An 8756-nucleotide genomic window follows, 5' to 3' on the forward strand; every position below is an offset into this window, starting at 1 on the left:
GATGCAAAGTCCAAGGATCAAAGGAAGAGGAAGCATAAGAGATGTGAATAATAAAAGGAGTCCTCACCCAGGTTTGAATAACATTGGGCTGCTGAGTCCATAATCCATACACTCTTCCACGTGCACATATCTTGCCCAATGTGCTAAGTTCCCAAGATCCTGAATGTAAACTTGGCATAGGAATCCCTGGTAATTGGTAGGTGGATGAAGGAAATGCTACTTCTAAAGACCTTAAAGAGGCAGTATCAGTATTGGTTCTCATCAAATCTCCATTTAATTTACTAGTCTGCCTGCCAAACCAGGGAGAACTTGGAGGACAACAGACCATTGCAAATGAAAAGTATTAGCCCCAGTTGCTACTATGGGGCCAGATGTGGCTTCTTGACTAGAGAAGATTTATGCAGTCTATGATATACGTATGTCATCTTTGAAGGAGTGAATGCATTCTTTTGTATCTCTATCTGAAAAGTGTGTCAGAAATGGTTCATATTCACATAGAATGAACAACTATATACAGTGATGGTCCCTAGTTGTACACTAACTTACGTATCTTTGATACAATAAAGTCTGTGGAGATCCAGAAAGTCTGAACATCCATTATAATGTCACATTGTTTTATTATATTGATAACTTGCAAATCAATTTAAATGTGTACAAAGTAGTTCTTCACAGTGGCTAAAGCATTATATGGCTTGCCAAGACTAATGTGCTATAGAGGGTAAAGGTAAAACCCTAAAAAATTCAGATGACTTCCATATCAATAACATTTTATGAGTCTAGTGATGTGTTATTCCAAGATACCCTTTCAAACATAAAGGACAAATTATTGGTATATTACCTCTCCAGAGGAAGCGTCATGAAAGGTAGGCCTGGTAGACCACTTCAGGTTCTGTTCTTCAGGCAGAATATTCCCTGGAAAATTTGGAATACTGTTCTGTCTCATATAATGGGTGATGTAAAAAAGGCTCCTAGTTTGGGTTAGCAATCAGAGCATGGACCTTCAGCAGCTCTAGGATGTAATGCAATTCTGCACCTTGGAATATACAATGTGGAAGACTTTATTTAAGAGAAATATCATTGTAAGGAGATGATATAAATGTAGCCCACCGAAGGAAGGGAGAACTACTGAGAATGAATAGAAGCACAATCAAAGGGCACAGAATGTTGCAACAGCTGCCAAAGTGCCTCTCCCTCAGTTCACTCCTATACTCATAGGAATTAGGGGTTCCCTCCTGATTGTGAGGAAGAGAGGCTGGGGCTTGTTTCACAAATTCATTAGTTTGTTTTGGGGTACAAGCTAAAAAAATGGTGGCCAACTCTTTTGCGGACCATGTACACATCACTTTGAAAGGCATTGGTGAGAGAAATATTCTAGCAACGGTGCAAAGCTTCCGGTACTGGGAACATCGTCAGACAAGTAGTCTGAGTTTAAAAGCATATGAAGACTTGAAGATAGTGGCAAATGGTTTGGCCAGCCATCAAGGATATGTAATGACAAAAAGTTGTAGATTATACAAGGGACTCTGGAGTAGAGGTACATGAATGGCCTTATGAGAGAGGGAAAAAGTCTCATGTATCTCATATTAGTGTCCATCAAAGAGCAGCAGCATGGTATACAAGATGACTTTGCTGCTTTTCTCAAGCAGTGTCTCTTATCAGACATCCCAATATAGCCGCAGCACATGAGTTAGTAGCTATGTTAGCAAAAATAGAGTCTGTGAACTTATTCCAAGTCTGCTCTAGCTACTGCCACCACTGGATGTACACCTTATAATCAACAGAAGCCAATCAAAGGTCCCTGATGTATTTCCATCCTTTGATGAGACTACTCCGGCACTTTACGGCAAGTTAGCTTCATTAGGTCTCCTCTATTCTAGAAGACAGGCAATTTCTTTTGGCATATTTGGCATACATATTATGTATGTGGACTTGCTTTTCTTACAGGCAAGACCTGAGCAAGTGCCATATTTTTATAACTTACAGAGTGTTTGATCTACAAACCATGAATTTCACATACTATCTCGTGAGAACAAAGAACCCTACAGCAAAAGAGATGTGAGCATAGGTCAATGACATTCTCCACTACGCAGATGCCTTTGGTCTGATAAAAGATTGAGTGGCTTGTCAATGCACCACTGAAACACTGAAGGTAATATTTTTGCAAGGACAGGACAATGTACCATTCTACATGACACTGGATACAGTGTGAATCAACTGTAGGTTGAACAATGCTTTGACCTTGTTGGGTAGAATACATAAATCTGAAAGCCAAGTAAACTAAACAAGAATGACCCTGCTTACCTTTATTTCTGGTGACTCATTTGAAGAATCTATTCTTCCTATCCTTGCAACTCTAGGATTTGCATGTGTAGAGGCTGTAGTTCCCATAGGGAGAAAATTTTCATTAGTGGATAAATCAAGATTTACTTTGAATCAGAAGCTGTAGCTGCTGCTTGGACACTTTGGACTCCTTGAGTGAAAGAAACAGAAGGAAAGAAGAGTTTTTATCTTGGCAGAAAGATAGCCTTGTTTGTTCAGAATCAGTAGGATACTATCACACATGAGGCTAGCAATGAGTATGTTTGCCACCTATGTGATCAATTTGACATTTCTTTGTACTCCCTTCATACATGTTGATGGAAAATAGACAAAGACAGTAACATTATCTGAAAATGGCATAGTGATCAGAGGCTCAGAATTCTTAGGAATGAGAGTATGATCAAGTAAACAGATAAGCCACAAAGACCACCAAAGATGTTAGCTGAGGCTGAAGAAAATTTAGCTTTTACTCTGAGATAAGCTTCAGCAGAAAATGCTAGAGTTCTTATTAACCTTCCTCTTTCAGGTGGTCCCTAAAAGCAAGGCCCACAAGAATCCTAGGATTTATACAAAAAAAAAGTTGATTTGAGCAAAACACATGTTCATTGTTGTGGATGCTGTAATGAACCACCCATATCACTTTTCAGGAAAAAGGGAATTTTGTCAGATGAACCCTTCAGCTATCACCAATTTTAGGTATATGCTCAGCTGTAAAGAACTTCATCAGAAGTTAAGGCCCTGCCTAGAGAAGCCCACGTCCAAAGACTCTACCCTCCATTTGGAACAAATCTGAAAGGTTGTCTCATTTTCATAACTGCCTGCAAAGTTATCTGAGTGTTCTCTTAATACTACACTACAACTCAACCATTTCTTTTTTTTAATGCTTTTATTAATTTATTTTTGAGACAGAGAGAGACAGAGCATGAGCAGGGGAAGGACAGAGAGAGAGGGAGACACAGAATCCGAAGCAGGCTCCAGGCTCCGAGCTGTCAGCACAGAGCCCGATGCGGGGCTCGAACTCACGAGCTGTGAGATCATGACCTGAGCTGAAGTCGGACGCTCAACCGACTGAGCCACCCAGGCGCCCCATCAACCATTTCTGATGTAGTCCTATTTTCTTAATCCCTTTTGCAGTTGCCGATCTCAAGAATATTCCTTATAAATCCCCTCACACCAGTCTCTAGCTCAGTCTTTACTTCTTTACCCAAACTATAATAATAGTTGTCAAAAAATATCATACTTGAAATTGAGATTGCAAATGAAGAAGTTACTATTGATGACAAGGTCTAGGGTAAGTCCATGGGAGTGGGTGGCTAAGGTAGACTGTGGATCAGTACAGGAGAGGTGGCCAAAGAACTGAGAGGCCACAATAATGGAAGGATCATCTTCACAAAACGTTGAATCACTAAATATTTTGATAGTAGTCTTAGAGGAAGCACCAGTGCACCAGGCACCATTTTTTTCAAGGAATTGAAAGGTGGACAAGGGTTACATGGAAACTGATGAGTGGGTGACCACACCAAGAGTGTATAATTATTAGCATAACCTGATGGAATGAGTAGAGAGGACAGTGGAACAATGACCTGGAAGTTGCTTTGGAGATGGTTGGAGAGAAACATGGTACACTTAAGAGAACCCTAAGGGAGATCCTTCTGTCAGTTAGAAATAAAACAAGGAACATTCAGAAAGAAAGTTGAAGATGTGTGAGGTTTTGCTTCAAGGCTACTACCTTACCCACTAACCTATACAGATCGTAGATATACAGAATTGAGTCTGTTTCCAAACTCTTCCAGATGAAAATTAACACATTTGTATTTTTGTATTTTCATTGTATGAGGCAATATAACATGCTTTAGATGTTCAATATTTTTGCTTTTGGTTAGCTGATTAGGAATGCTTAGCTAAATTGTTTGAATTAGTGACTATCTTGACATGCTGCCGCTATAATTAGAAGCACAGAAAAGTCAACTACAAATGTAATATTATTACATAAGATAGACTGTGTACAAAAGCGGTTATATTGTTTATCCTGTGACAATCTGAACCATGGAACAACCATGTGAAAATTGGTTTTCATCTCTATACCTTTAAAATTATTATTCAGTGAAGCTGGAACTTTTATTAAATGTAAGAACATCTGAAGGAAAAAGCACATTTTTGCCCTTTTCAGAAATTGTTAGATTTGCTTCCAATTATTTCATATTTTTACACTAAAAACTAGACAAAATTTCAAAGGCTCATTATAATTTTACAAAATGAACAATGACAAAGAAGGGTATGCTGTTCTATTTAGTTGTGATTTATATAACAAATTCTTTCAGAACCATACTTCCAACTTCTTGTTTCTACTAGCTGTATTGAAATAGGTCACTCATTATCAACATTTTCAAAATAAAACTACTTCTGTTAACTCTTCTTTTTGTTGAATCTTCAATTACTTTCTAAAATGTGTTTCCTTTCCTTCGTGGAAACATCAAGATTGCACTTTTTAGCATCATCCGTAGTTACCTATGCCCATATGGCTGAGTTTTGTCCAATGGGATAGAGGTGAAAGGAATATATACCAGTTCTAGGGTTGGTCTATTTAAAAATTCCCAACCACTTCTCAATTCTTTCCATGTCTTACTTTGTGAGCTAGAGGCTGACCATCCGGGAAACATTTCTGAGATCCTGGGGATAAAGTAGCTACAAGATGAAAAGAATTCGTATCCTTGAACCAGAGCATGTAAAGTGACCCCCAAAATTATAGCACTGTTTTGTTATACGAGTCAGAAATAAGCTTAACCAATATTAACCACTGAGGTTTTTGTGATTCTATATGTTTGTAGCAGGTAGTCTTTCCTTCTCTGACTATATACTTCCATTCTACTGACATTCCTATTTCTATGATGGCCACCATAGCATATTAGATAAACAAAGACTGAAAATAGGACCAGAAGCAATAAGTATTCCCAGTCAGTTCCGCCTTCTCAGTCACATAATCTAATTACTGAGACAGTATTATTAATTCTATTGCTACAATATTTCATTCTTTGTCCCCATATCTTTAGTTTTCTGCCTAGTGAAGTCCAAATTTTTAATGAGCATCTAAGCATATATATTCACCAAAATTTAGCCAGAAATTGCCTTTATCAGCATTCTTCTTTGCTATAACATAACATTAATTATTCTATTATTCAAGTGTCCAATAATCTCTTTGACTCTTTGACATGGCTGTAATATCCCCTGCCCTGGGAATTTTTTTTGTATATATAAAACATAACTAGGTAGCTAGAAAAATGAATATAAGCCAAGCTTGAAAGTAAATGACTCATTCATCATCTTTTCAATGAGATCTTCCCATAGTTTTCCTATTTATAATTAACTTTTGCATTTCCTACAAATGTACTATGCTACAGTATTTCTAGGACTAATAGGCTTTGCTCTTATTTTTACAGGGCTGTACCAGATTTCTACTGCTGTGTAACAAGTTATCATAAACTTCTGAAAAGCCACCATTTATTGCATCACAGTTTGTAACATGACTGGGTTCTCTCTTCAGTTTATCACAAGATTGAAATCAAAATATTGGCCAGACTGAGTTCTCGTCTTGAGGCTCTGGGGGAAAAAATGCTTTAAAGCTCACTCTTGCTGTTGCCAGAATTCTGTTCCTTGTGATTATAAGACTGAGGCCCTGTTTTCTTGCTATGTAAACCCCTCTCTGTTCACCAAATTGAATCCTTCACATAGTTCAACTCTCTGACTCTGTTTTCTACCAGCAGCTGGAGAAAACTTTGCTTTCAAAAGGATTATATGATTAAGTTAGGCCTAACTGAATAGCATCCCTTTCTTAAAGTCAGCTGTGCCAAGTAGTATAAACTAATCACAGAGGAAAATCCATTATATTCATAGTCCTGAGGATTATTTAGAGCATGTACATCAGGGGAAGGAAATCTCAGGGAATGTATTAGAATTCTACCTATTTCAAGAAGCTTAAAATTAAAAAAAGCAATTATGCAAGCACGAAATCATTGAACTTTAGCCTCCCTAAATAATAGGTAGGGTGTAGCAAGAATTACTTTCATCTATCTCATAGGTAAGTGATAAGAGGTGCAAAATATTTAAGAAATGTGACCATATTCTTGCAGTTATAGTGGGTATAGACAGGATTTAGATAGAAACATTTTGACTTAAAGTCCATTTTTTTTTACAACACGTCATAAACTACATTTGGGTTTGTATGTCTATTATCATTATTTTATTACATGTTACTTGATTATAAAATGTTAATGCTAAAGTATGACATCAGTATAGGAATTCGAACTTTCTAAGTGACTATATAACTTTCTCCCTTAAATGTCATCATAAAGAGTGGGGACCAGTTGTTTTTTTTTTTTTTTTTTTTTTTTTTTTTGCTCCCCCTATGTATTCATCATCTTGGACCATCAAAACAAAGTACCATGGACAAGGTGGCATAAACAACAGAAATTTATTTTCTTATACTTAAGGAGGCTGGAAATTTGAGACCACAGTGCCAGCATGGTTAAGCTCTAGTGAAGATTTTCTTCCCAGCTTGCAGATGGCAGCTTTCTGGCTGTGTCCTCACGTTGTGGGAAGAGAATTTCTCTCTTCTTCCCTTTATAAGGCCATCAATACTATCATATTATAATCTCATTCTTATGACCTCATTTGGTGGTAATTACCTCCTAAAACCTCCGTCTTCACATGTAGTCACATTGGGAGTTAGAGCTTTATATATGAATTGGGGTGGGGTGGGGAGGAATATAATTCAGTCCATTGTAAAACACTACCAAGCATGGAACATGCATTAAAACAGCTAGTGAATAAATATTAATTATTTCCATTTTATTCAATCAACTGATACCTAATTAAGCCAAACCCATAGAGAGTCACCTGAAATAATACATACTCCAGCTAACTTTTTATTCTGATGATTAATGGGGAAAATAAAGAATAAAAACTACTGGAGCTGCCTTTAAACTCCTTTTAGCTATAGATAGAACTTTTATGATTAAAAAACAGAATGATTACCAATTCTTGTTTTGGCTGGAAGGATTAGACTTGACTCAGAACTTGAAAATGTTGATACTTCAACAATTTCATATAAATTGTTTTAAGTGAAGAAAGAAAAATTGTGATCAAGGTAGCCATATACATAATTTGTCTGGAATATGCTCAAATTGCTTAAAAATTCTCAACAATACCATTTTTAGACATGATTTATGGTGCTTAATATGTATATGTTGGCATTTGGGGGTCAAGGAAAGAGTTATTCTCAAAATTCCTCTTCAAATAGCATTATAAAGCCATGAGATAGTTTAGTATTAGAATGGAAATCACATTGTGCACTCCTCACCCATTAAACTACTAATGTTTAAGCCTATAAAATGCACTGGTTCCAATATGGGACTATCATGACAAAGCCAGAATGGAAGAATTCTAAACTCATTAACTTATAGAGGGGCATTTGTTTTCACTTTGCCAAATCAAATAAACAAAGAAGCAAATAAACTTGAAATGTTACTTTTGGGAAAGATTGACCACTGCTTTTGACCTACTTTGGTAATTCAGATGTTCTTATGCAAATGTTCCTCTGGAACTGTGGAAAATATGTTGAGAACATTGTAAAAATAAGGGGAAAAGCTCAAGAAAATTACCATTTTTTAGCTATTAGATACAGTCATTAGTGATATTCAGAAGTATTCCGACAGCTTTCGCTACAATTTCCTCTTCTTTTGTTTAAAAACTTCCACTCTAAAGAAATACATTCAACTAGGTTATAATTAACGTGGCTGTCAAAAGATATTATATATCATCAGCTGCTTACCATCCTAAGGTAGACAAAGAGTAGCAATGCTATTGTTCTCTGTCTAATCAGGTCAAAGCAGTGGCAACTTTAATTAGAATTATTGTCAAGAAACTGCTTAAAGTCTGTACCAGTAAACTATGTCATATGTTTGCTCCCTCATCTTTTATTGTAACCTTATTGAGGGAGGGGGACATTTTTAATTTATAAATTGGAAAGCCTCTTCTCACAATATGTGTTCTATCAACACCCCTTTTTGTATTTAACAACCAGTGTCTAGTCACTAAACTACAAGTTCTAAGAGAATGTTTAACGTCTAATGAGTTTATTTTAACTATTAATAGTATATCAAATAGCAAAGATTTCAAAACATAAAAGTCATGAGATGGGAAACTAAGTATTTGTGGAAATGATTTTTATATAAATTACTATGTAATAGGAAAGAGATGCATATATAAAAATGCTAAAAAAATATTACAACAATGATTTCAGCATATTACTGAAAGCATCAAGCTTTTAAGAACATATATCATTTAAACTGGTTCTGATCATAGCTCTATTCTGATTTCTCTATTTTTGTTAACATATGTTAACATAACATGGCTTTCAACCACTAAAGTATTTATGTGCA

Source organism: Panthera pardus, unplaced genomic scaffold (assembly GCF_024362965.1).
Source record: "Panthera pardus isolate Hobbes unplaced genomic scaffold, ASM2436296v1 HiC_scaffold_13, whole genome shotgun sequence".
NCBI classification, from domain to species: Eukaryota; Metazoa; Chordata; class Mammalia; order Carnivora; family Felidae; genus Panthera; species Panthera pardus.